The following is a 25,936-nucleotide window of genomic DNA, read 5'->3' as shown; positions in this document are numbered from 1 at the left end:
CACTTAGCGCTACGAATGTCGAGTTGCATTTTCTACAGACAGAGTGTTTCAAAACTGCTCAATCAAAAGTATGGTTTAACTCTGTTAGCTGAATGCTCAGATCAGAAAGAAGTTTCACAGAATGCTTCTGTGTAGTTTATATTTGAATATATTCCTTTTTCCACTACTACGCTCTTAGCGCTCCAAATGTCCAGTTGCATTTTCTACAGAAAGAGTGTTCAGATCTGCTCAATCAAAAGTATGGTTTAACTCTGTTAGCTGAATGCACAGATCAGAAAGAAGTTTCACCGAATGATTCTGTGTAGTTTATATTTGAAGACATTCCTTTTTCCACTATTACCCTCTTAGCGCTCCGAATCTCCACTTGCATTTTCTACAAAAAGAGTGTTTCATAACTGCTCAATCAAAAATATGTTTTATCTCTGTTAACTGAATTTACAGATCAGAAATAAGTTTCACAGAATGCATCTGTGTAGTTTTTATTTGAAGATATTCTTTTTCCCAATGTAGGCCTCTTAGCGCTTAGCATGTCCAATTGCAGTTTCTACAGAAAGAGTGTTTCAGAACGGCTCAATCAAAAGTAAGGTTCAAATCTGTTAGTTCAATGAACAGAACAGAAAGAATTTTCACAGAATGCTACTGTGTAGTTTATATTTGAATATATTCCTTTTTCCACTATTACCCTCTTAGCGCTCCGAATGTCCACTTGCATTTTCTACAGAAAGAGTGTTCAGAACTGCGCAATCAAAAGTATGGTTTAACTCTGTTAGCTTAATGAACATATCAGAAATAAGTTTCACACAATGCTTCTGTGTAGTTTTTATTTGAAGATATTATTTTTCCCAATATAGGCCTCTTAGCACTCAGAATGTCCAATTGCAGTTTCTACAGAAAGAGTGTTTCAGAAAGGCTCAATCAAAAGTAAGGTTCAACTCTGTTAGTTGAATGCACAGAACAGAAAGAAGTTTCATACAATGCTTCTGAGTAGTTTATATTTGAACATATTCTTTTTTCCACTATTACCCACTTAGCGCTACGAATGTCCAGTTGCATTTTCTACAGACAGAGTGTTTCAAAACTGCTGAATCATAAGTATGGTTTAACTCTGTTAGCTGAATGCTCAGATCAGAAAGAAGTTTCACAGAATGCTTCTGTGTAGTTTATATTTGAATATATTCCTTTTTCCACTACTACGCTCTTAGCGCTCCAAAAGTCCAGTTGCATTTTCAACAGAAAGAGTGTTCAGATCTGCTCAATCAAAAGTATGGTTTAACTCTGTTAGCTGAATGCACATATCAGAAAAAAGTTTCACAGAATGATTCTGTGTAGTTTATATTTGGAGACATTCCTTTTTCCACTATTACCCTCTTAGCGCTCCGAATCTCCACTTGCATTTTCTACAGAAAGAGTGTTTCAGAACGGCTCAATCAAAACTAAGGTTCAACTCTTTTAGTTGAACAAACAGAACAGAAAGAAGTTTCACACAATTCTTCTGTGTAGTTTTTATTTGTAGACATTCTTTTTCCCAATATAGGCCTCTTAGCGCTCAGAATGTCCAATTGCACTTTCTACAGAAAGAATGTTTCAGAACGGCTCAATCAAAAGTAAGGTTCAACTCTGTTAGTTGAATGCACAGAACAGAAAGAAGTTTCATACAATGCTTCTGTGTAGTTTATATTTGAACATATTCTCTTTTCCACTATTAGCCACTTAGCGCTACGAATGTCCAGTTGCATTTTCTACAGACAGAGTGTTTCAAAACTGCTCAATCAAAAGCATGGTTTAACTCTGTTAGCTGAATGCTCAGATAAGAAAGAAGTTTCACAGAATGCTTCTGTGTAGTTTATATTTGAATATATTCCTTTTTCCACTACTACGCTCTTAGCGCTCCAAATGTCCAGTTGCATTTTCTACAGAAAGAGTGTTCAGATCTGCTCAATCAAAAGTATGGTTTAACTCTGTTAGCTGAATGCACAGATCAGAAAGAAGTTTCACCGAATGATTCTGTGTAGTTTATATTTGAAGACATTCCTTTTTCCACTATTACCCTCTTAGCGCTCCGAATCTCCACTTGCATTTTCTACAAAAAGAGTGTTTCATAACTGCTCAATCAAAAATATGTTTTATCTCTGTTAACTGAATTTACAGATCAGAAATAAGTTTCACAGAATGCATCTGTGTAGTTTTTATTTGAAGATATTGTTTTTCCCAATGTAGGCCTCTTAGCGCTTAGCATGTCCAATTGCAGTTTCTACAGAAAGAGTGTTTCAGAACGGCTCAATCAAAAGTAAGGTTCAACTCTGTTAGTTGAATGCACAGAACAGAAAGAATTTTCACAGAATGCTACTGTGTAGTTTATATTTGAATATATTCCTTTTTCCACTATTACCCTCTTAGCGCTCCGAATGTCCACTTGCATTTTCTACAGAAAGAGTGTTCAGAACTGCGCAATCAAAAGTATGGTTTAACTCTGTTAGCTTAATGAACATATCAGAAATAAGTTTCACACAATGCTTCTGTGTAGTTTTTATTTGAAGATATTATTTTTCCCAATAGAGGCCTCTTAGCGCTCAGAATGTCCAATTGCAGTTTCTACAGAAAGAGTGTTTCAGAAAGGCTCAATCAAAAGTAAGTTTCAACTCTGTTAGTTGAATGCACAGAACAGAAAGAAGTTTCATACAATGCTTCTGTGTAGTTTATATTTGAACATATTCTTTTTTCCCCTATTACCCACTTAGCGCTACGAATGTCCAGTTGCATTTTCTACAGACAGAGTGTTTCAAAACTGCTCAATCAAAAGTATGGTTTAACTCTGTTAGCTGAATGCTCAGATCAGAAAGAAGTTTCACAGAATGCTTCTGTGTAGTTTATATTTGAATATATTCCTTTTTCCACTACTACTCTCTTAGCGCTCCAAATGTCCATTTGCATTTTCTACAGAAAGAGTGTTCAGATATGCTCAAACAAAAGTATGGTTTAACTCTGTTAGCTGAATGCACAGATCAGAAAGATGTTTCACAGAATGATTCTGTGTAGTTTATATTTGGAGACATTCCTTTTTCCACTATTACCTTCTTAGCGCTCCGAATCTCCACTTGCATTTTCTACAGAAAGAGTGTTTCAGAACGGCTCAATCAAAACTAAGGTTCAACTCTTTTAGCTGAACAATCAGAACAGAAAGTAGTTTCACACAATTCTTCTGTGTAGTTTTTCTTTGTAGACATTCTTTTTCCCAATATAGGCCTCTTAGCGCTCAGAATGTCCAATTGCAGTTTCTACAGAAAGAGTGTTTCAGAACGGCTCAATCAAATTAAGGTTCAACTCTGTTAGTTGAATGCACAGAACAGAAAGAAGTTTCATACAATGCTTCTGTGTAGTTTATATTTGAACATAATCTTTTTTCCACTATTACCCACTTAGCGCTACGAATGTCCAGTTGCGTTTTCTACAGACAGAGTGTTTCAAAACTGCTCAATCAAAAGTATGGTTTAACTCTGTTAGCTGAATGCTCAGATCAGAAAGAAGTTTCCCAGAATGCTTCTGTGTAGTTTATATTTGAATATATTCCTTTTTCCACTACTACGCTCTTAGCGTTCCAAATGTCCAGTTGCATTTTCAACAGAAAGACTGTTCAGATGTGCTCAATCAAAAGTATGTTTTAACTCTGTTAGCTGAATGCACAGATCAGAAAGAAGTTTCACCGAATGATTCTGTGTAGTTTATATTTGAAGACATTCCTTTTTCCACTATTACCCTCTTAGCGCTCCGAATCTCCACATGCATTTTCTACAAAAAGAGTGTTTCATAACTGCTCAATCAAAAATATGTTTTATCTCTGTTAACTGAATTTACAGATCAGAAATAAGTTTCACAGAATGCATCTGTGTAGTATTTATTTGAAGATATTCTTTTTCCCAATGTAGGCCTCTTAGCGCTTAGCATGTCCAATTGCAGTTTCTACAGAAAGAGTGTTTCAGAACGGCTCAATCAAAAGTAAGGTTCAACTCTGTTAGTTGAATGCACAAAACAGAAAGAATTTTCACAGAATGCTACTGTGTAGTTTATATTTGAATATATTCCTTTTTCCACTATTACCCTCTTAGCGCTCCGAATGTCCACTTGCATTTTCTACAGAAAGAGTGTTCAGAACTGCGCAATCAAAAGTATGGTTTAACTCTGTTAGCTTAATGAACATATCAGAAATAAGTTTCACACAATGCTTCTGTGTAGTTTTTATTTGAAGATATTATTTTTCCCAATAGAGGCCTCTTAGCGCTCAGAATGTCCAATTGCAGTTTCTACAGAAAGAGTGTTTCAGAAAGGCTCAATCAAAAGTAAGTTTCAACTCTGTTAGTTGAATGCACAGAACAGAAAGAAGTTTCATACAATGCTTCTGTGTAGTTTATATTTGAACATATTCTTTTTTCCCCTATTACCCACTTAGCGCTAAGAATGTCCAGTTGCATTTTCTACAGACAGAGTGTTTCAAAACTGCTCAATCAAAAGTATGGTTTAACTCTGTTAGCTGAATGCTCAGATCAGAAAGAAGTTTCACAGAATGCTTCTGTGTAGTTTATATTTGAATATATTCCTTTTTCCACTACTACTCTCTTAGCGCTCCAAATGTCCATTTGCATTTTCTACAGAAAGAGTGTTCAGATATTCTCAAACAAAAGTATGGTTTAACTCTGTTAGCTGAATGCACAGATCAGAAAGATGTTTCACAGAATGATTCTGTGTAGTTTATATTTGGAGACATTCCTTTTTCCACTATTACCTTCTTAGCGCTCCGAATCTCCACTTGCATTTTCTACAGAAAGAGTGTTTCAGAACGGCTCAATCAAAACTAAGGTTCAACTCTTTTAGCTGAACAATCAGAACAGAAAGTAGTTTCACACAATTCTTCTGTGTAGTTTTTCTTTGTAGACATTCTTTTTCCCAATATAGGCCTCTTAGCGCTCAGAATGTCCAATTGCAGTTTCTACAGAAAGAGTGTTTCAGAACGGCTCAATCAAATTAAGGTTCAACTCTGTTAGTTGAATGCACAGAACAGAAAGAAGTTTCATACAATGCTTCTGTGTAGTTTATATTTGAACATAATCTTTTTTCCACTATTACCCACTTAGCGCTACGAATGTCCAGTTGCGTTTTCTACAGACAGAGTGTTTCAAAACTGCTCAATCAAAAGTATGGTTTAACTCTGTTAGCTGAATGCTCAGATCAGAAAGAAGTTTCCCAGAATGCTTCTGTGTAGTTTATATTTGAATATATTCCTTTTTCCACTACTACGCTCTTAGCGTTCCAAATGTCCAGTTGCATTTTCAACAGAAAGACTGTTCAGATGTGCTCAATCAAAAGTATGTTTTAACTCTGTTAGCTGAATGCACAGATCAGAAAGAAGTTTCACCGAATGATTCTGTGTAGTTTATATTTGAAGACATTCCTTTTTCCACTATTACCCTCTTAGCGCTCCGAATCTCCACATGCATTTTCTACAAAAAGAGTGTTTCATAACTGCTCAATCAAAAATATGTTTTATCTCTGTTAACTGAATTTACAGATCAGAAATAAGTTTCACAGAATGCATCTGTGTAGTATTTATTTGAAGATATTCTTTTTCCCAATGTAGGCCTCTTAGCGCTTAGCATGTCCAATTGCAGTTTCTACAGAAAGAGTGTTTCAGAACGGCTCAATCAAAAGTAAGGTTCAACTCTGTTAGTTGAATGCACAAAACAGAAAGAATTTTCACAGAATGCTACTGTGTAGTTTATATTTGAATATATTCCTTTTTCCACTATTACCCTCTTAGCGCTCCGAATGTCCACTTGCATTTTCTACAGAAAGAGTGTTCAGAACTGCGCAATCAAAAGTATGGTTTAACTCTGTTAGCTTAATGAACATATCAGAAATAAGTTTCACACAATGCTTCTGTGTAGTTTTTATTTGAAGATATTATTTTTCCCAATAGAGGCCTCTTAGCGCTCAGAATGTCCAATTGCAGTTTCTACAGAAAGAGTGTTTCAGAAAGGCTCAATCAAAAGTAAGTTTCAACTCTGTTAGTTGAATGCACAGAACAGAAAGAAGTTTCATACAATGCTTCTGTGTAGTTTATATTTGAACATATTCTTTTTTCCCCTATTACCCACTTAGCGCTAAGAATGTCCAGTTGCATTTTCTACAGACAGAGTGTTTCAAAACTGCTCAATCAAAAGTATGGTTTAACTCTGTTAGCTGAATGCTCAGATCAGAAAGAAGTTTCACAGAATGCTTCTGTGTAGTTTATATTTGAATATATTCCTTTTTCCACTACTACTCTCTTAGCGCTCCAAATGTCCATTTGCATTTTCTACAGAAAGAGTGTTCAGATATGCTCAAACAAAAGTATGGTTTAACTCTGTTAGCTGAATGCACAGATCAGAAAGATGTTTCACAGAATGATTCTGTGTAGTTTATATTTGGAGACATTCCTTTTTCCACTATTACCTTCTTAGCGCTCCGAATCTCCACTTGCATTTTCTACAGAAAGAGTGTTTCAGAACGGCTCAATCAAAACTAAGGTTCAACTCTTTTAGCTGAACAATCAGAACAGAAAGTAGTTTCACACAATTCTTCTGTGTAGTTTTTCTTTGTAGACATTCTTTTTCCCAATATAGGCCTCTTAGCGCTCAGAATGTCCAATTGCAGTTTCTACAGAAAGAGTGTTTCAGAACGGCTCAATCAAATTAAGGTTCAACTCTGTTAGTTGAATGCACAGAACAGAAAGAAGTTTCATACAATGCTTCTGTGTAGTTTATATTTGAACATAATCTTTTTTCCACTATTACCCACTTAGCGCTACGAATGTCCAGTTGCGTTTTCTACAGACAGAGTGTTTCAAAACTGCTCAATCAAAAGTATGGTTTAACTCTGTTAGCTGAATGCTCAGATCAGAAAGAAGTTTCCCAGAATGCTTCTGTGTAGTTTATATTTGAATATATTCCTTTTTCCACTACTACGCTCTTAGCGTTCCAAATGTCCAGTTGCATTTTCAACAGAAAGACTGTTCAGATGTGCTCAATCAAAAGTATGTTTTAACTCTGTTAGCTGAATGCACAGATCAGAAAGAAGTTTCACCGAATGATTCTGTGTAGTTTATATTTGAAGACATTCCTTTTTCCACTATTACCCTCTTAGCGCTCCGAATCTCCACATGCATTTTCTACAAAAACAGTGTTTCATAACTGCTCAATCAAAAATATGTTTTATCTCTGTTAACTGAATTTACAGATCAGAAATAAGTTTCACAGAATGCATCTGTGTAGTATTTATTTGAAGATATTCTTTTTCCCAATGTAGGCCTCTTAGCGCTTAGCATGTCCAATTGCAGTTTCTACAGAAAGAGTGTTTCAGAACGGCTCAATCAAAAGTAAGGTTCAACTCTGTTAGTTGAATGCACAGAACAGAAAGAATTTTCACAGAATGCTACTGTTTAGTTTATATTTGAATATATTCCTTTTTCCACTATTACCCTCTTAGCGCTCCGAATGTCCACTTGCATTTTCTACAGAAAGAGTGTTCAGAACTGCGCAATCAAAAGTATGGTTTAACTCTGTTAGCTTAATGAACATATCAGAAATAAGTTTCACACAATGCTTCTGTGTAGTTTTTATTTGAAGATATTATTTTTCCCAATAGAGGCCTCTTAGCGCTCAGAATGTCCAATTGCAGTTTCTACAGAAAGAGTGTTTCAGAAAGGCTCAATCAAAAGTAAGTTTCAACTCTGTTAGTTGAATGCACAGAACAGAAAGAAGTTTCATACAATGCTTCTGTGTAGTTTATATTTGAACATATTCTTTTTTCCCCTATTACCCACTTAGCGCTAAGAATGTCCAGTTGCATTTTCTACAGACAGAGTGTTTCAAAACTGCTCAATCAAAAGTATGGTTTAACTCTGTTAGCTGAATACTCAGATCAGAAAGAAGTTTCACAGAATGCTTCTGTGTAGTTTATATTTGAATATATTCCTTTTTCCACTACTACTCTCTTAGCGCTCCAAATGTCCATTTGCATTTTCTACAGAAAGAGTGTTCAGATATGCTCAAACAAAAGTATGGTTTAACTCTGTTAGCTGAATGCACAGATCAGAAAGATGTTTCACAGAATGATTCTGTGTAGTTTATATTTGGAGACATTCCTTTTTCCACTATTACCTTCTTAGCGCTCCGAATCTCCACTTGCATTTTCTACAGAAAGTGTGTTTCAGAACGGCTCAATCAAAACTAAGGTTCAACTCTTTTAGCTGAACAATCAGAACAGAAAGTAGTTTCACACAATTCTTCTGTGTAGTTTTTATTTGTAGACATTCTTTTTCCCAATATAGGCCTCTTAGCGCTCAGAATGTCCAATTGCAGTTTCTACAGAAAGAGTGTTTCAGAACGGCTCAATCAAATTAAGGTTCAACTCTGTTAGTTGAATGCACAGAACAGAAAGAAGTTTCATACAATGCTTCTGTGTAGTTTATATTTGAACATAATCTTTTTTCCACTATTACCCACTTAGCGCTACGAATGTCCAGTTGCGTTTTCTACAGACAGAGTGTTTCAAAACTGCTCAATCAAAAGTATGGTTTAACTCTGTTAGCTGAATGCTCAGATCAGAAAGAAGTTTCCCAGAATGCTTCTGTGTAGTTTATATTTGAATATATTCCTTTTTCCACTACTACGCTCTTAGCGTTCCAAATGTCCAGTTGCATTTTCAACAGAAAGACTGTTCAGATCTGCTCAATCAAAAGTATGTTTTAACTCTGTTAGCTGAATGCACAGATCAGAAAGAAGTTTCACCGAATGATTCTGTGTAGTTTATATTTGAAGACATTCCTTTTTCCACTATTACCCTCTTAGCGCTCCGAATCTCCACATGCATTTTCTACAAAAAGAGTGTTTCATAACTGCTCAATCAAAAATATGTTTTATCTCTGTTAACTGAATTTACAGATCAGAAATAAGTTTCACAGAATGCAGCTGTGTAGTATTTATTTGAAGATATTCTTTTTCCCAATGTAGGCCTCTTAGCGCTTAGCATGTCCAATTGCAGTTTCTACAGAAAGAGTGTTTCAGAACGGCTCAATCAAAAGTAAGGTTCAACTCTGTTAGTTGAATGCACAGAACAGAAAGAATTTTCACAGAATGCTACTGTGTAGTTTATATTTGAATATATTCCTTTTTCCACTATTACCCTCTTAGCGCTCCGAATGTCCACTTGCATTTTCTACAGAAAGAGTGTTCAGAACTGCGCAATCAAAAGTATGGTTTAACTCTGTTAGCTTAATGAACATATCAGAAATAAGTTTCACACAATGCTTCTGTGTAGTTTTTATTTGAAGATATTATTTTTCCCAATAGAGGCCTCTTAGCGCTCAGAATGTCCAATTGCAGTTTCTACAGAAAGAGTGTTTCAGAAAGGCTCAATCAAAAGTAAGTTTCAACTCTGTTAGTTGAATGCACAGAACAGAAAGAAGTTTCATACAATGCTTCTGTGTAGTTTATATTTGAACATATTCTTTTTTCCCCTATTACCCACTTAGCGCTAAGAATGTCCAGTTGCATTTTCTACAGACAGAGTGTTTCAAAACTGCTCAATCAAAAGTATGGTTTAACTCTGTTAGCTGAATACTCAGATCAGAAAGAAGTTTCACAGAATGCTTCTGTGTAGTTTATATTTGAATATATTCCTTTTTCCACTACTACTCTCTTAGCGCTCCAAATGTCCATTTGCATTTTCTACAGAAAGAGTGTTCAGATATGCTCAAACAAAAGTATGGTTTAACTCTGTTAGCTGAATGCACAGATCAGAAAGATGTTTCACAGAATGATTCTGTGTAGTTTATATTTGGAGACATTCCTTTTTCCACTATTACCTTCTTAGCGCTCCGAATCTCCACTTGCATTTTCTACAGAAAGTGTGTTTCAGAACGGCTCAATCAAAACTAAGGTTCAACTCTTTTAGCTGAACAATCAGAACAGAAAGTAGTTTCACACAATTCTTCTGTGTAGTTTTTATTTGTAGACATTCTTTTTCCCAATATAGGCCTCTTAGCGCTCAGAATGTCCAATTGCAGTTTCTACAGAAAGAGTGTTTCAGAACGGCTCAATCAAATTAAGGTTCAACTCTGTTAGTTGAATGCACAGAACAGAAAGAAGTTTCATACAATGCTTCTGTGTAGTTTATATTTGAACATAATCTTTTTTCCACTATTACCCACTTAGCGCTACGAATGTCCAGTTGCGTTTTCTACAGACAGAGTGTTTCAAAACTGCTCAATCAAAAGTATGGTTTAACTCTGTTAGCTGAATGCTCAGATCAGAAAGAAGTTTCCCAGAATGCTTCTGTGTAGTTTATATTTGAATATATTCCTTTTTCCACTACTACGCTCTTAGCGTTCCAAATGTCCAGTTGCATTTTCAACAGAAAGACTGTTCAGATCTGCTCAATCAAAAGTATGTTTTAACTCTGTTAGCTGAATGCACAGATCAGAAAGAAGTTTCACCGAATGATTCTGTGTAGTTTATATTTGAAGACATTCCTTTTTCCACTATTACCCTCTTAGCGCTCCGAATCTCCACATGCATTTTCTACAAAAAGAGTGTTTCATAACTGCTCAATCAAAAATATGTTTTATCTCTGTTAACTGAATTTACAGATCAGAAATAAGTTTCACAGAATGCAGCTGTGTAGTATTTATTTTAAGATATTCTTTTTCCCAATGTAGGCCTCTTAGCGCTTAGCATGTCCAATTGCAGTTTCTACAGAAAGAGTGTTTCAGAACGGCTCAATCAAAAGTAAGGTTCAACTCTGTTAGTTGAATGCACAGAACAGAAAGAATTTTCACAGAATGCTACTGTGTAGTTTATATTTGAATATATTCCTTTTTCCACTATTACCCTCTTAGCGCTCCGAATGTCCACTTGCATTTTCTACAGAAAGAGTGTTCAGAACTGCGCAATCAAAAGTATGGTTTAACTCTGTTAGCTTAATGAACATATCAGAAATAAGTTTCACACAATGCTTCTGTGTAGTTTTTATTTGAAGATATTATTTTTCCCAATAGAGGCCTCTTAGCGCTCAGAATGTCCAATTGCAGTTTCTACAGAAAGAGTGTTTCAGAAAGGCTCAATCAAAAGTAAGTTTCAACTCTGTTAGTTGAATGCACAGAACAGAAAGAAGTTTCATACAATGCTTCTGTGTAGTTTATATTTGAACATATTCTTTTTTCCACTCTTACCCACTTAGCGCTACGAATGTCCAGTTGCATTTTCTACAGACAGAGTTTTTCAAAACTGCTCAATCAAAAGTATGGTTTAACTCTGTTCGCTGAATGCTCAGATAAGAAAGAAGTTTCACAGAATGCTTCTGTGTAGTTTATATTTGAATATATTCCTTTTTCCACTACTAATCTCTTAGCGCTCCAAATGTCCAGTTGCATTTTCTACAGAAAGAGTGTTCAGATCTGCTCAATCAAAAGTATGGTTTAACTCTGTTAGCTGAATGCACAGATCAGAAAGAAGTTTCGCAGAATGATTCTGTGTAGTTTATATTTGGAGACATTCCATTTTCCACTATTACCCTCTTAGCGCTCCGAATCTCCACTTGCATTTTCTACAGAAAGAGTGTTTCAGAACGGCTCAATCAAAACTAAGGTTCAACTCTTTTAGTTGAACAAACAGAACAGAAAGAAGTTTCACACAATTATTCTGTGTAGTTTTTATTTGTAGACATTCTTTTTCCCAATATAGGCCTCTTAGCGCTCAGAATGTCCAATTGCAGTTTCTACAGAAAGAGTGTTTCAGAACGGCTCAATCAAAAGTAAGGTTCAACTATGTTAGTTGAATGCACAGAACAGAAAGAAGTTTCATACAATGCTTCTGTGTAGTTTATATTTGAACATATTCTTTTTTCCACTATTACCCACTTAGCGCTACGAATGTCCAGTTGCATTTTCTACAGACAGAGTGTTTCAAAACTGCTCAATCAAAAGTATGGTTTAACTCTGTTAGCTGAATGCTCAGATCAGAAAGAAGTTTCACAGAATGCTTCTGTGTAGTTTATATTTGAATATATTCCTTTTTCCAATACTACGCTCTTAGCGCTCCAAATGTCCAGTTGCATTTTCAACAGAAAGAGTGTTCAGATCTGCTCAATCAAAAGTATGGTTTAATTCTGTTAGCTGAATGCACAGATCAGAAAGAAGTTTCACCGAATGATTCTGTGTAGTTTATATTTGAAGACATTCCTTTTTCCAATATTACCCCCTTAGCGCTCCGAATCTCCACTTGCATTTTCTACAAAAAGTGTGTTTCATAACTGCTCAATCAAAAATATGTTTTATCTCTGTTAACTGAATTTACAGATCAGAAATAAGTTTCACAGAATGCATCTGTGTAGTTTTTATTTGAAGATATTCTTTTTCCCAATGTAGGCCTCTTAGCGCTTAGCATGTCCAATTGCAGTTTCTACAGAAAGAGTGTTTCAGAACGGCTCAATCAAAAGTAAGGTTCAACTCTGTTAGTTGAATGCACAGAACAGAAAGAATTTTCACAGAATGCTACTGTGTAGTTTATATTTGAATATATTCCCTTTTCCACTATTACCCTCTTAGCGCTCCGAATGTCCACTTGCATTTTCTACAGAAAGAGTGTTCAGAACTGCGCAATCAAAAGTATGGTTTAACTCTGTTAGCTTAATGAACATATCAGAAATAAGTTTCACACAATGCTTCTGTGTAGTTTTTATTTGAAGATATTATTTTTCCCAATATAGGCCTCTTAGCGCTCAGAATGTCCAATTGCAGTTTCTACAGAAAGAGTGTTTCAGAAAGGCTCAATCAAAAGTAAGGTTCAACTCTGTTAGTTGAATGCACAGAACAGAAAGAAGTTTCATACAATGCTTCTGTGTAGTTTATATTTGAACATATTCTTTTTTCCACTATTACCCACTTAGTGCTACGAATGTCCAGTTGCATTTTCTACAGACAGAGTGTTTCAAAACTGCTCAATCAAAAGTATGGTTTAACTCTGTTAGCTGAATGCTCAGATCAGAAAGAAGTTTCACAGAATGCTTCTGTGTAGTTTATATTTGAATATATTCCTTTTTCCACTACTACTCTCTTAGCGCTCCAAATGTCCAGTTGCATTTTCTACAGAAAGAGTGTTCAGATCTGCTCAATCAAAAGTATGGTTTAACTCTGTTAGCTGAATGCACAGATCAGAAAGAAGTTTCACCGAATGATTCTGTGTAGTTTATATTTGAAGACATTCCTTTTTCCACTATTACCCTCTTAGCGCTCCGAATCTCCACTTGCATTTTCTACAAAAAGAGTGTTTCATAACTGCTCAATCAAAAATATGTTTTATCTCTGTTAACTGAATTTACAGATCAGAAATAAGTTTCACAGAATGCATCTGTGTAGTTTTTATTTGAAGATATTCTTTTTCCCAATGTAGGCCTCTTAGCGCTTAGCATGTCCAATTGCAGTTTCTACAGAAAGAGTGTTTCAGAACGGCTCAATCAAAGGTAAGGTTCAAATCTGTTAGTTGAATGAACAGAACAGAAAGAATTTTCACAGAATGCTACTGTGTAGTTTATATTTGAATATATTCCTTTTTCCACTATTACCCTCTTAGCGCTCCGAATGTCCACTTGCATTTTCTACAGAAAGAGTGTTCAGAACTGCGCAATCAAAAGTATGGTTTAACTCTGTTAGCTTAATGAACATATCAGAAATAAGTTTCACACAATGCTTCTGTGTAGTTTTTATTTGAAGATATTATTTTTCCCAATATAGGCCTCTTAGCACTCAGAATGTCCAATTGCAGTTTCTACAGAAAGAGTGTTTCAGAAAGGCTCAATCAAAAGTAAGGTTCAACTCTGTTAGTTGAATGCACAGAACAGAAAGAAGTTTCATACAATGCTTCTGTGTAGTTTATATTTGAACATATTCTTTTTTCCACTATTACCCACTTAGCGCTACGAATGTCCAGTTGCATTTTCTACAGACAGAGTGTTTCAAAACTGCTGAATCATAAGTATGGTTTAACTCTGTTAGCTGAATGCTCAGATCAGAAAGAAGTTTCACAGAATGCTTCTGTGTAGTTTATATTTGAATATATTCCTTTTTCCACTACTACTCTCTTAGCGCTCCAAATGTCCAGTTGCATTTTCTACAGAAAGAGTGTTCAGATCTGCTCAATCAAAAGTATGGTTTAACTCTGTTAGCTGAATGCACAGATCAGAAAAAAGTTTCACAGAATGATTCTGTGTAGTTTATATTTGGAGACATTCCTTTTTCCACTATTACCCTCTTAGCGCTCCGAATCTCCACTTGCATTTTCCACAGAAAGAGTGTTTCAGAACGGCTCAATCAAAACTAAGGTTCAACTCTTTTAGTTGAACAAACAGAACAGAAAGAAGTTTCACACAATTCTTCTGTGTAGTTTTTATTCGTAGACATTCTTTTTCCCAATATAGGCCTCTTAGCGCTCAGAATGTCCAATTGCAGTTTCTACAGAAAGAATGTTTCAGAACGGCTCAATCAAAAGTAAGGTTCAACTCTGTTAGTTGAATGCACAGAACAGAAAGAAGTTTCATTCAATGCTTCTGTGTAGTTTATATTTGAACATATTCTCTTTTCCACTATTACCCACTTAGCGCTACGAATGTCCAGTTGCATTTTCTACAGACAGAGTGTTTCAAAACTGCTCAATCAAAAGCATGGTTTAACTCTGTTAGCTGAATGCTCAGATAAGAAAGAAGTTTCACAGAATGCTTCTGTGTAGTTTATATTTGAATATATTCCTTTTTCCACTACTACGCTCTTAGCGCTCCAAATGTCCAGTTGCATTTTCTACAGAAAGAGTGTTCAGATCTGCTCAATCAAAAGTATGGTTTAACTCTGTTAGCTGAATGCACAGATCAGAAAGAAGTTTCACCGAATGATTCTGTGTAGTTTATATTTGAAGACATTCCTTTTTCCACTATTACCCACTTAGCGCTCCGAATCTCCACTTGCATTTTCTACAAAAAGAGTGTTTCATAACTGCTCAATCAAAAATATGTTTTATCTCTGTTAACTGAATTTACAGATCAGAAATAAGTTTCACAGAATGCATCTGTGTAGTTTTTATTTGAAGATATTCTTTTTCCCAATGTAGGCCTCTTAGCGCTTAGCATGTCCAATTGCAGTTTCTACAGAAAGAGTGTTTCAGAACGGCTCAATCAAAAGTAAGGTTCAACTCTGTTAGTTGAATGCACAGAACAGAAAGAATTTTCACAGAATGCTACTGTGTAGTTTATATTTGAATATATTCCTTTTTCCACTATTACCCTCTTAGCGCTCCGAATGTCCACTTGCATTTTCTACAGAAAGAGTGTTCAGAACTGCGCAATCAAAAGTATGGTTTAACTCTGTTAGCTTAATGAACATATCAGAAATAAGTTTCACACAATGCTTCTGTGTAGTTTTTATTTGAAGTTATTAATTTTCCCAATATAGGCCTCTTAGCGCTCAGAATGTCCAATTGCAGTTTCTACAGAAAGAGTGTTTCAGAAAGGCTCAATCAAAAGTAAGGTTCAACTCTGTTAGTTGAATGCACAGAACAGAAAGAAGTTTCATACAATGCTTCTGTGTAGTTTATATTTGAACATATTCTTTTTTCCACTATTACCCACTTAGCGCTACGAATGTCCAGTTGCATTTTCTACAGACAGAGTGTTTCAAAACTGCTCAATCAAAAGTATGGTTTAACTCTGTTAGCTGAATGCTCAGATCAGAAAGAAGTTTCACAGAATGCTTCTGTGTAGTTTATATTTGAATATATTCCTTTTTCCACTACTACACTCTTAGCGCTCCAAATGTCCAGTTGCATTTTCTACAGAAAGAGTGTTCAGATCTGCTCAATCAAAAGTATGTTTTAACTCTGTTAGCTGAATGCTCAGATCAGAAAGAAGTTTCACCGAATGATTCTGTGTAGTTTATATTTGAAGACATTCCTTTTTCCACTATTACCCTCTTAGCGCTCCGAATCTCCACATGCATTTTCTACAAAAAGAGTGTTTCAAAACTGCTCAATCAAAAGTATGTTTTAACTCTGTTAGCTGAATGCACAGATCAGAAAGATGTTTCACAGAATGATTCTGTGTAGTTTATATTTGGAGACATTCCTTTTTCCACTATTACCTTCTTAGCGCTCCGAATCTCCACTTGCATTTTCTACAGAAAGTGTGTTTCAGAACGGCTCAATCAAAACTAAGGTTCAACTCTTTTAGCTGAACAATCAGAACAGAAAGTAGTTTCACACAATTCTTCTGTGTAGTTTTTATTTGTAGACATTCTTTTTCCCAATATAGGCCTCTTAGCGCTCAGAATGTCCAATTGCAGTTTCTACAGAAAGAGTGTTTCAGAACGGCTCAATCAAATTAAGGTTCAACTCTGTTAGTTGAATGCACAGAACAGAAAGAAGTTTCATACAATGCTTCTGTGTAGTTTATATTTGAACATAATCTTTTTTCCACTATTACCCACTTAGCGCTACGAATGTCCAGTTGCGTTTTCTACAGACAGAGTGTTTCAAAACTGCTCAATCAAAAGTATGGTTTAACTCTGTTAGCTGAATGCTCAGATCAGAAAGAAGTTTCCCAGAATGCTTCTGTGTAGTTTATATTTGAATATATTCCTTTTTCCACTACTACGCTCTTAGCGTTCCAAATGTCCAGTTGCATTTTCAACAGAAAGACTGTTCAGATCTGCTCAATCAAAAGTATGTTTTAACTCTGTTAGCTGAATGCACAGATCAGAAAGAAGTTTCACCGAATGATTCTGTGTAGTTTATATTTGAAGACATTCCTTTTTCCACTATTACCCTCTTAGCGCTCCGAATCTCCACATGCATTTTCTACAAAAAGAGTGTTTCATAACTGCTCAATCAAAAATATGTTTTATCTCTGTTAACTGAATTTACAGATCAGAAATAAGTTTCACAGAATGCATCTGTGTAGTATTTATTTGAAGATATTCTTTTTCCCAATGTAGGCCTCTTAGCGCTTAGCATGTCCAATTGCAGTTTCTACAGAAAGAGTGTTTCAGAACGGCTCAATCAAAAGTAAGGTTCAACTCTGTTAGTTGAATGCACAGAACAGAAAGAATTTTCACAGAATGCTACTGTGTAGTTTATATTTGAATATATTCCTTTTTCCACTATTACCCTCTTAGCGCTCCGAATGTCCACTTGCATTTTCTACAGAAAGAGTGTTCAGAACTGCGCAATCAAAAGTATGGTTTAACTCTGTTAGCTTAATGAACATATCAGAAATAAGTTTCACACAATGCTTCTGTGTAGTTTTTATTTGAAGATATTATTTTTCCCAATAGAGGCCTCTTAGCGCTCAGAATGTCCAATTGCAGTTTCTACAGAAAGAGTGTTTCAGAAAGGCTCAATCAAAAGTAAGTTTCAACTCTGTTAGTTGAATGCACAGAACAGAAAGAAGTTTCATACAATGCTTCTGTGTAGTTTATATTTGAACATATTCTTTTTTCCCCTATTACCCACTTAGCGCTAAGAATGTCCAGTTGCATTTTCTACAGACAGAGTGTTTCAAAACTGCTCAATCAAAAGTATGGTTTAACTCTGTTAGCTGAATGCTCAGATCAGAAAAAAGTTTCACAGAATGCTTCTGTGTAGTTTATATTTGAATATATTCCTTTTTCCACTACTACTCTCTTAGCGCTCCAAATGTCCATTTGCATTTTCTACAGAAAGAGTGTTCAGATATGCTCAAACAAAAGTATGGTTTAACTCTGTTAGCTGAATGCACAGATCAGAAAGATGTTTCACAGAATGATTCTGTGTAGTTTATATTTGGAGACATTCCTTTTTCCACTATTACCTTCTTAGCGCTCCGAATCTCCACTTGCATTTTCTACAGAAAGAGTGTTTCAGAACGGCTCAATCAAAACTAAGGTTCAACTCTTTTAGCTGAACAATCAGAACAGAAAGTAGTTTCACACAATTCTTCTGTGTAGTTTTTCTTTGTAGACATTCTTTTTCCCAATATAGGCCTCTTAGCGCTCAGAATGTCCAATTGCAGTTTCTACAGAAAGAGTGTTTCAGAACGGCTCAATCAAATTAAGGTTCAACTCTGTTAGTTGAATGCACAGAACAGAAAGAAGTTTCATACAATGCTTCTGTGTAGTTTATATTTGAACATAATCTTTTTTCCACTATTACCCACTTAGCGCTACGAATGTCCAGTTGCGTTTTCTACAGACAGAGTGTTTCAAAACTGCTCAATCAAAAGTATGGTTTAACTCTGTTAGCTGAATGCTCAGATCAGAAAGAAGTTTCCCAGAATGCTTCTGTGTAGTTTATATTTGAATATATTCCTTTTTCCACTACTACGCTCTTAGCGTTCCAAATGTCCAGTTGCATTTTCAACAGAAAGACTGTTCAGATCTGCTCAATCAAAAGTATGTTTTAACTCTGTTAGCTGAATGCACAGATCAGAAAGAAGTTTCACCGAATGATTCTGTGTAGTTTATATTTGAAGACATTCCTTTTTCCACTATTACCCTCTTAGCGCTCCGAATCTCCACATGCATTTTCTACAAAAATAGTGTTTCATAACTGCTCAATCAAAAATATGTTTTATCTCTGTTAACTGAATTTACAGATCAGAAATAAGTTTCACAGAATGCATCTGTGTAGTATTTATTTGAAGATATTCTTTTTCCCAATTTAGGCCTCTTAGCGCTTAGCATGTCCAATTGCAGTTTCTACAGAAAGAGTGTTTCAGAACGGCTCAATCAAAAGTAAGGTTCAACTCTGTTAGTTGAATGCACAGAACAGAAAGAATTTTCACAGAATGCTACTGTGTAGTTTATATTTGAATATATTCCTTTTTCCACTATTACCCTCTTAGCGCTCCGAATGTCCACTTGCATTTTCTACAGAAAGAGTGTTCAGAACTGCGCAATCAAAAGTATGGTTTAACTCTGTTAGCTTAATGAACATATCAGAAATAAGTTTCACACAATGCTTCTGTGTAGTTTTTATTTGAAGATATTATTTTTCCCAATAGAGGCCTCTTAGCGCTCAGAATGTCCAATTGCAGTTTCTACAGAAAGAGTGTTTCAGAAAGGCTCAATCAAAAGTAAGTTTCAACTCTGTTAGTTGAATGCACAGAACAGAAAGAAGTTTCATACAATGCTTCTGTGTAGTTTATATTTGAACATATTCTTTTTTCCCCTATTACCCACTTAGCGCTAAGAATGTCCAGTTGCATTTTCTACAGACAGAGTGTTTCAAAACTGCTCAATCAAAAGTATGGTTTAACTCTGTTAGCTGAATACTCAGATCAGAAAGAAGTTTCACAGAATGCTTCTGTGTAGTTTATATTTGAATATATTCCTTTTTCCACTACTACTCTCTTAGCGCTCCAAATGTCCATTTGCATTTTCTACAGAAAGAGTGTTCAGATATGCTCAAACAAAAGTATGGTTTAACTCTGTTAGCTGAATGCACAGATCAGAAAGATGTTTCACAGAATGATTCTGTGTAGTTTATATTTGGAGACATTCCTTTTTCCACTATTACCTTCTTAGCGCTCCGAATCTCCACTTGCATTTTCTACAGAAAGTGTGTTTCAGAACGGCTCAATCAAAACTAAGGTTCAACTCTTTTAGCTGAACAATCAGAACAGAAAGTAGTTTCACACAATTCTTCTGTGTAGTTTTTATTTGTAGACATTCTTTTTCCCAATATAGGCCTCTTAGCGCTCAGAATGTCCAATTGCAGTTTCTACAGAAAGAGTGTTTCAGAACGGCTCAATCAAATTAAGGTTCAACTCTGTTAGTTGAATGCACAGAACAGAAAGAAGTTTCATACAATGCTTCTGTGTAGTTTATATTTGAACATAATCTTTTTTCCACTATTACCCACTTAGCGCTACGAATGTCCAGTTGCGTTTTCTACAGACAGAGTGTTTCAAAACTGCTCAATCAAAAGTATGGTTTAACTCTGTTAGCTGAATGCTCAGATCAGAAAGAAGTTTCCCAGAATGCTTCTGTGTAGTTTATATTTGAATATATTCCTTTTTCCACTACTACGCTCTTAGCGTTCCAAATGTCCAGTTGCATTTTCAACAGAAAGACTGTTCAGATCTGCTCAATCAAAAGTATGTTTTAACTCTGTTAGCTGAATGCACAGATCAGAAAGAAGTTTCACCGAATGATTCTGTGTAGTTTATATTTGAAGACATTCCTTTTTCCACTATTACCCTCTTAGCGCTCCGAATCTCCACATGCATTTTCTACAAAAAGAGTGTTTCATAACTGCTCAATCAAAAATATGTTTTATCTCTGTTAACTGAATTTACAGATCAGAAATAAGTTTCACAGAATGCATCTGTGTAGTATTTATTTGAAGATATTCTTTTTCCCAATGTAGGCCTCTTAGCGCTTAGCATGTCCAATTGCAGTTTCTACAGAAAGAGTGTTTCAGAACGGCTCAATCAAAAGTAAGGTTCAACTCTGTTAGTTGAATGCACAGAACAGAAAGAATTTTCACAGAATGCTACTGTGTAGTTTATATTTGAATATATTCCTTTTTCCACTATTACCCTCTTAGCGCTCCGAATGTCCACTTGCATTTTCTACAGAAAGAGTGTTCAGAACTGCGCAATCAAAAGTATGGTTTAACTCTGTTAGCTTAATGAACATATCAGAAATAAGTTTCACACAATGCTTCTGTGTAGTTTTTATTTGAAGATATTATTTTTCCCAATAGAGGCCTCTTAGCGCTCAGAATGTCCAATTGCAGTTTCTACAGAAAGAGTGTTTCAGAAAGGCTCAATCAAAAGTAAGTTTCAACTCTGTTAGTTGAATGCACAGAACAGAAAGAAGTTTCATACAATGCTTCTGTGTAGTTTATATTTGAACATATTCTTTTTTCCACTATTACCCACTTAGCGCTACGAATGTCCAGTTGCATTTTCTACAGACAGAGTTTTTCAAAACTGCTCAATCAAAAGTATGGTTTAACTCTGTTCGCTGAATGCTCAGATAAGAAAGAAGTTTCACAGAATGCTTCTGTGTAGTTTATATTTGAATATATTCCTTTTTCCACTACTAATCTCTTAGCGCTCCAAATGTCCAGTTGCATTTTCTACAGAAAGAGTGTTCAGATCTGCTCAATCAAAAGTATGGTTTAACTCTGTTAGCTGAATGCACAGATCAGAAAGAAGTTTCGCAGAATGATTCTGTGTAGTTTATATTTGGAGACATTCCATTTTCCACTATTACCCTCTTAGCGCTCCGAATCTCCACTTGCATTTTCTACAGAAAGAGTGTTTCAGAACGGCTCAATCAAAACTAAGGTTCAACTCTTTTAGTTGAACAAACAGAACAGAAAGAAGTTTCACACAATTATTCTGTGTAGTTTTTATTTGTAGACATTCTTTTTCCCAATATAGGCCTCTTAGCGCTCAGAATGTCCAATTGCAGTTTCTACAGAAAGAGTGTTTCAGAACGGCTCAATCAAACGTAAGGTTCAACTATGTTAGTTGAATGCACAGAACAGAAAGAAGTTTCATACAATGCTTCTGTGTAGTTTATATTTGAACATATTCTTTTTTCCACTATTACCCACTTAGCGCTACGAATGTCCAGTTGCATTTTCTACAGACAGAGTGTTTCAAAACTGCTCAATCAAAAGTATGGTTTAACTCTGTTAGCTGAATGCTCAGATCAGAAAGAAGTTTCACAGAATGCTTCTGTGTAGTTTATATTTGAATATATTCCTTTTTCCAATACTACGCTCTTAGCGCTCCAAATGTCCAGTTGCATTTTCAACAGAAAGAGTGTTCAGATCTGCTCAATCAAAAGTATGGTTTAATTCTGTTAGCTGAATGCACAGATCAGAAAGAAGTTTCACCGAATGATTCTGTGTAGTTTATATTTGAAGACATTCCTTTTTCCACTATTACCCTCTTAGCGCTCCGAATCTCCACTTGCATTTTCTACAAAAAGTGTGTTTCATAACTGCTCAATCAAAAATATGTTTTATCTCTGTTAACTGAATTTACAGATCAGAAATAAGTTTCACAGAATGCATCTGTGTAGTATTTATTTGAAGATATTCTTTTTCCCAATTTAGGCCTCTTAGCGCTTAGCATGTCCAATTGCAGTTTCTACAGAAAGAGTGTTTCAGAACGGCTCAATCAAAAGTAAGGTTCAACTCTGTTAGTTGAATGCACAGAACAGAAAGAATTTTCACAGAATGCTACTGTGTAGTTTATATTTGAATATATTCCTTTTTCCACTATTACCCTCTTAGCGCTCCGAATGTCCACTTGCATTTTCTACAGAAAGAGTGTTCAGAACTGCGCAATCAAAAGTATGGTTTAACTCTGTTAGCTTAATGAACATATCAGAAATAAGTTTCACACAATGCTTCTGTGTAGTTTTTATTTGAAGATATTATTTTTCCCAATAGAGGCCTCTTAGCGCTCAGAATGTCCAATTGCAGTTTCTACAGAAAGAGTGTTTCAGAAAGGCTCAATCAAAAGTAAGTTTCAACTCTGTTAGTTGAATGCACAGAACAGAAAGAAGTTTCATACAATGCTTCTGTGTAGTTTATATTTGAACATATTCTTTTTTCCCCTATTACCCACTTAGCGCTAAGAATGTCCAGTTGCATTTTCTACAGACAGAGTGTTTCAAAACTGCTCAATCAAAAGTATGGTTTAACTCTGTTAGCTGAATACTCAGATCAGAAAGAAGTTTCACAGAATGCTTCTGTGTAGTTTATATTTGAATATATTCCTTTTTCCACTACTACTCTCTTAGCGCTCCAAATGTCCATTTGCATTTTCTACAGAAAGAGTGTTCAGATATGCTCAAACAAAAGTATGGTTTAACTCTGTTAGCTGAATGCACAGATCAGAAAGATGTTTCACAGAATGATTCTGTGTAGTTTATATTTGGAGACATTCCTTTTTCCACTATTACCTTCTTAGCGCTCCGAATCTCCACTTGCATTTTCTACAGAAAGTGTGTTTCAGAACGGCTCAATCAAAACTAAGGTTCAACTCTTTTAGCTGAACAATCAGAACAGAAAGTAGTTTCACACAATTCTTCTGTGTAGTTTTTATTTGTAGACATTCTTTTTCCCAATATAGGCCTCTTAGCGCTCAGAATGTCCAATTGCAGTTTCTACAGAAAGAGTGTTTCAGAACGGCTCAATCAAATTAAGGTTCAACTCTGTTAGTTGAATGCACAGAACAGAAAGAAGTTTCATACAATGCTTCTGTGTAGTTTATATTTGAACATAATCTTTTTTCCACTATTACCCACTTAGCGCTACGAATGTCCAGTTGCGTTTTCTACAGACAGAGTGTTTCAAAACTGCTCAATCAAAAGTATGGTTTAACTCTGTTAGCTGAATGCTCAGATCAGAAAGAAGTTTCCCAGAATGCTTCTGTGTAGTTTATATTTGAATATATTCCTTTTTCCACTACTACGCTCTTAGCGTTCCAAATGTCCAGTTGCATTTTCAACAGAAAGACTGTTCAGATCTGCTCAATCAAAAGTATGTTTTAACTCTGTTAGCTGAATGCACAGATCAGAAAGAAGTTTCACCGAATGATTCTGTGTAGTTTATATTTGAAGACATTCCTTTTTCCACTATTACCCTCTTAGCGCTCCGAATCTCCACATGCATTTTCTACAAAAAGAGTGTTTCATAACTGCTCAATCAAAAATATGTTTTATCTCTGTTAACTGAATTTACAGATCAGAAATAAGTTTCACAGAATGCATCTGTGTAGTATTTATTTGAAGATATTCTTTTTCCCAATGTAGGCCTCTTAGCGCTTAGCATGTCCAATTGCAGTTTCTACAGAAAGAGTGTTTCAGAACGGCTCAATCAAAAGTAAGGTTCAACTCTGTTAGTTGAATGCACAGAACAGAAAGAATTTTCACAGAATGCTACTGTGTAGTTTATATTTGAATATATTCCTTTTTCCACTATTACCCTCTTAGCGCTCCGAATGTCCACTTGCATTTTCTACAGAAAGAGTGTTCAGAACTGCGCAATCAAAAGTATGGTTTAACTCTGTTAGCTTAATGAACATATCAGAAATAAGTTTCACACAATGCTTCTGTGTAGTTTTTATTTGAAGATATTATTTTTCCCAATAGAGGCCTCTTAGCGCTCAGAATGTCCAATTGCAGTTTCTACAGAAAGAGTGTTTCAGAAAGGCTCAATCAAAAGTAAGTTTCAACTCTGTTAGTTGAATGCACAGAACAGAAAGAAGTTTCATACAATGCTTCTGTGTAGTTTATATTTGAACATATTCTTTTTTCCACTATTACCCACTTAGCGCTACGAATGTCCAGTTGCATTTTCTACAGACAGAGTTTTTCAAAACTGCTCAATCAAAAGTATGGTTTAACTCTGTTCGCTGAATGCTCAGATAAGAAAGAAGTTTCACAGAATGCTTCTGTGTAGTTTATATTTGAATATATTCCTTTTTCCACTACTAATCTCTTAGCGCTCCAAATGTCCAGTTGCATTTTCTACAGAAAGAGTGTTCAGATCTGCTCAATCAAAAGTATGGTTTAACTCTGTTAGCTGAATGCACAGATCAGAAAGAAGTTTCGCAGAATGATTCTGTGTAGTTTATATTTGGAGACATTCCATTTTCCACTATTACCCTCTTAGCGCTCCGAATCTCCACTTGCATTTTCTACAGAAAGAGTGTTTCAGAACGGCTCAATCAAAACTAAGGTTCAACTCTTTTAGTTGAACAAACAGAACAGAAAGAAGTTTCACACAATTATTCTGTGTAGTTTTTATTTGTAGACATTCTTTTTCCCAATATAGGCCTCTTAGCGCTCAGAATGTCCAATTGCAGTTTCTACAGAAAGAGTGTTTCAGAACGGCTCAATCAAACGTAAGGTTCAACTATGTTAGTTGAATGCACAGAACAGAAAGAAGTTTCATACAATGCTTCTGTGTAGTTTATATTTGAACATATTCTTTTTTCCACTATTACCCACTTAGCGCTACGAATGTCCAGTTGCATTTTCTACAGACAGAGTGTTTCAAAACTGCTCAATCAAAAGTATGGTTTAACTCTGTTAGCTGAATGCTCAGATCAGAAAGAAGTTTCACAGAATGCTTCTGTGTAGTTTATATTTGAATATATTCCTTTTTCCAATACTACGCTCTTAGCGCTCCAAATGTCCAGTTGCATTTTCAACAGAAAGAGTGTTCAGATCTGCTCAATCAAAAGTATGGTTTAATTCTGTTAGCTGAATGCACAGATCAGAAAGAAGTTTCACCGAATGATTCTGTGTAGTTTATATTTGAAGACATTCCTTTTTCCACTATTACCCTCTTAGCGCTCCGAATCTCCACTTGCATTTTCTACAAAAAGTGTGTTTCATAACTGCTCAATCAAAAATATGTTTTATCTCTGTTAACTGAATTTACAGATCAGAAATAAGTTTCACAGAATGCATCTGTGTAGTTTTTATTTGAAGATATTCTTTTTCCCAATGTAGGCCTCTTAGCGCTTAGCATGTCCAATTGCAGTTTCTACAGAAAGAGTGTTTCAGAACGGCTCAATCAAAAGTAAGGTTCAACTCTGTTAGTTGAATGCACAGAACAGAAAGAATTTTCACAGAATGCTACTGTGTAGTTTATATTTGAATATATTCCCTTTTCCACTATTACCCTCTTAGCGCTCCGAATGTCCACTTGCATTTTCTACAGAAAGAGTGTTCAGAACTGCGCAATCAAAAGTATGGTTTAACTCTGTTAGCTTAATGAACATATCAGAAATAAGTTTCACACAATGCTTCTGTGTAGTTTTTATTTGAAGATATTATTTTTCCCAATATAGG

The sequence above is a fragment of the Symphalangus syndactylus genome, chromosome 12 (assembly GCF_028878055.3).
Source record: "Symphalangus syndactylus isolate Jambi chromosome 12, NHGRI_mSymSyn1-v2.1_pri, whole genome shotgun sequence".
In the NCBI taxonomy this organism is placed as follows: domain Eukaryota; kingdom Metazoa; phylum Chordata; class Mammalia; order Primates; family Hylobatidae; genus Symphalangus; species Symphalangus syndactylus.
This window is presented reverse-complemented; position numbering follows the sequence as displayed.